General features: G+C 47.7%; 1 long non-coding RNA gene across 1 annotated transcript; it reads left to right on the top strand.

The window, feature by feature from the left end:
- Positions 1 to 546: 546 nt before the first annotated feature.
- LOC147004316 (uncharacterized) lies at positions 547 to 2,403 on the top strand. Its single transcript, XR_015047245.1, has 2 exons — positions 547 to 632; positions 2,350 to 2,403. It is a non-coding gene; the product is annotated as an uncharacterized LOC147004316 (long non-coding RNA).
- The last annotated feature ends 809 nt before the right edge of the window (positions 2,404 to 3,212 follow it).

Raw genomic sequence — 3,212 nt, 5'->3', positions numbered from 1 at the left:
GTGCAGAAATTATTCTCAAATAATAGAATCTCGTGATGGGGTAAAGAAACTAATATTTATGGTTGAAAGAAGCAAAATTCTTCATCTTCCCTTGACTCCTTTCAAGGAGGACCTGGAAGTCGCATGTGTGTTTTTCTGGGCAAGTTTCCTTCGACTTGTATTGATTCAGAGTATCTTTAGAGTGGGTAGTGGCCCTCAGAGGAGAATGTGCTGTACCACAATAATGTCAAGGTTAATATTTCACAAGTCGGGTCAAAGTCATCTGAAATGGGTCAATGTCACGTTTTACTGGACTATGTGGCCTTCAAAGACAAACAGTTATTGTTCAGACATTTGCCTTTTTCCAGTGATTTTTAACCTTCCTAATGCTGCAACCCTTTAATACAGTTCCTTTGGCATTGTGGTAAGCATCAGCCAGGATCTCTGATTGCAGGATCTCTGATTGCAGGATCTCTGATTGCAGGATCTCTGATGTGCAGGGTCTCTGATGTGCAGGATCTCTGACTGGAGGATCTCTGACTGCAGGATCTCTGATGTGCAGGGTCTCTGATTGCAGGATCTCTGATGTGCAGGATCTCTGACTGCAGGATATCATCTGAGATGCGACCCCTCTGAGGGTCTCAACCCACAGGGTAAGAACCACTGCTTTAGATACTCCCGGCAAACAGGGAGCTGAGCTTACCTCTACATTCACACGAGGGAAATGCTGCTCTTCTTAAAGGGATGTGAAGAGCCTCACAGGAAGAGTCCAGTAAGATGGTAAGATGTAAACACCACCTATTGGACCAGAATATGAGAGTAAAGAGTCATGACCATATCCATGTGAGGTAAAGTCTAGCACTTTCCTGCCACAGTTGCAGGAAAGACAGCCCGGGCCCTGGGTGCCTTCCCAGACCAGATTGTCTCTCCTCCCTTTCTCTGAAATCCCTTCCTTGTAGGCCCCACACATGCATGTAAACACACTTGTACATGTGTGTCTGCACGTGTGTGCTACACACATACAAACAACACACACACACACGCCCTCCGTGCATTGATATCTAGCTTCCAGCCCAAAACCTGAGTGTGAGCTTCCCTCAGGAAATAGGACATTACAACACCTTTCCTGGTCCTGCGTGTGCTGGCACAGGAAACAAGGGCTGTCAGCTGCCCCAACCAGGAGGGCTCCCAAAATGATATAAACACAGTTCTAGGAGCACACAGTGACTTGCCCTCAAAGACATCTAGGTTCCAGGGCTCCTTATGGCCTTCACAAAGACCACCTATACCTGAAGAGGACACATTTCCAGGAATTTCTGGAATACAGTTCTTGAGGAGCCCCATAGAAGAGGCGATATGCTATAAAGCACTGGGCAAAGGGAGCAAAAAGCAGCTCTCTGGGGTTTAGGTTGCTCCCCTCTGTGAGAGGTCTTAGGCCTCCTCTCCCGTGCCTTGCCACCGCCTGCTGTTCCCCGATGCTAGTCAAGATCCAGCCACTGAAGACACAAGTGTGTCTGGAAGGCTGAACGGTGACCGGCAGTAACCCAGCTGCACATGATGGTGGCCAGCTGCCAAGTGGCGGCCTCACAAGCCTCTTAGCCCAGCAGCTCTCCAGCAAGCACTGCTCCTACACTGTCCCGAGAGAACGACGAGTGCAGGACCTTTACACGCAACCTGCCTCTAATGCCCACCCAAATGACAAGCCAAGTCCAAACAAGACTTCCTAAAAGACTCCAGGTCTTAAGCCAGATGGCACATCTTAATTAGAGGAAACACGCAAAGCTTATTCACCTCCTGGCTAAAGCCTCCATCCAAACAATAGCTCAGGAAGGCTGTTTAGCGTGCGTGATATCATTTTGTCTGTTACCAAAACCCACGGGAGAGTTCTGCCTACTCACACCCTGGGCACGCGGCTCAGTGTCTCTGCCTTCAGAATCTCCTTTTAAAGTGAACAAAAGCAGTAGACCTGTGTCACTTTCTAGCCGGGTGTCCTTGGACAATCTATTTAATTGCCTTCAATTTTCTCATTCATCAAGTAAGGTTAAGCATAGACCAACCTCATGGGACAGGTAGAAAAATTACTTGAGTTAATTCACGTCAAAGCACTTAGAGCAATGTCTGGCTTCCAGAAAGCAGAGGAGATGCCAGAAATGATAACTACTTCCACTGTTTCTAGTAATCTTGCAATTGTTAAGAGGATTAATGCAACAACAGCTGCCATTTTTTATTGCATACTGACCACAGTGTTCTCATGATGGGCTCAGTCTTTCACAGGAAGTACCTCACAGATAATATTAAGTACACATGAGTTACTGTCTAGCACATAGATAGCCACTATCATTCTTTCTCCCTCTCTTCCCCTTTCTACAGAACAGAAAACAACTCAAAGACCCAGTGGCTTGCTCAAGGCCATAGTGTTACAGGGTAAGGAGCACTTACATTTGAATCCTGATGTTCTAGAGAACAGATTGCTCTGATACTGCAACCTTGCATTCTCTCTCTCTCTCTCTCTCTCTCTCTCTCTCTCTCTCTCTCTCTCTGCCTCCTCCTTCTGCCTGACCCTGGGCATCTGGACCACAACAAACTGGCTTCCCTTCAAAGAATTTTCCAGGGACGCATCTGTTGCTCAGTTGCAATACCCCTGGGTCATCTGCCTGTAGCTGTTTTCAGTCTGTGCTGTGAAGGGCTGAGCTTGCCTCCTCTTGGCCTTTCCCTATCAGGATCCAGAAAGTAAGCTCCAGTAGAGATGGGTATAAGGAAATGGGGTTGGAGAGCCCACCCCCAGGAATAAACATGAATATAAGGTTTTATATCCATGTGGGCCTTCTTCAGGAGCGATGAGCCTAGATGCTGGTTGCTCTCAGCTGGCCCCAGCTCCTACCTTATCTTTACACCTGAATATCACTGTGCTGAGATTTTATGATGGGGTTTCCCCAGAATAGATCTCCAAATCCTTTCTGAGATGAGAAGATTCCGTCTACAACTACAGCAGCCAGCTGAGGGGTGGCACAGACCCAGCCTGCATGCTAACTGTCAAAGACTGAAGACAGGTAGTTTGAGCTGTGTGCAGTGACTTCCCTCTAGGCCACAGTTTCCTCCTCTGTAATGGTGAAATATCAAGACTCATCTCTCAGGGTCACTCTAGGGACCCAAATGAGAGAACTGGTGTCTTAGTGCTGGGCCTACACGCAGGCACGAAAGCAGGAGAAGGGTCGGGTAGGCTCCAGCTCATG

Source organism: Mus caroli, unplaced genomic scaffold, assembly GCF_978045245.1.
Source record: "Mus caroli unplaced genomic scaffold, Mus_caroli_1 scaffold_6, whole genome shotgun sequence".
NCBI lineage: Eukaryota > Metazoa > Chordata > Mammalia > Rodentia > Muridae > Mus > Mus caroli.
This window is presented reverse-complemented; position numbering and strand designations above follow the sequence as displayed.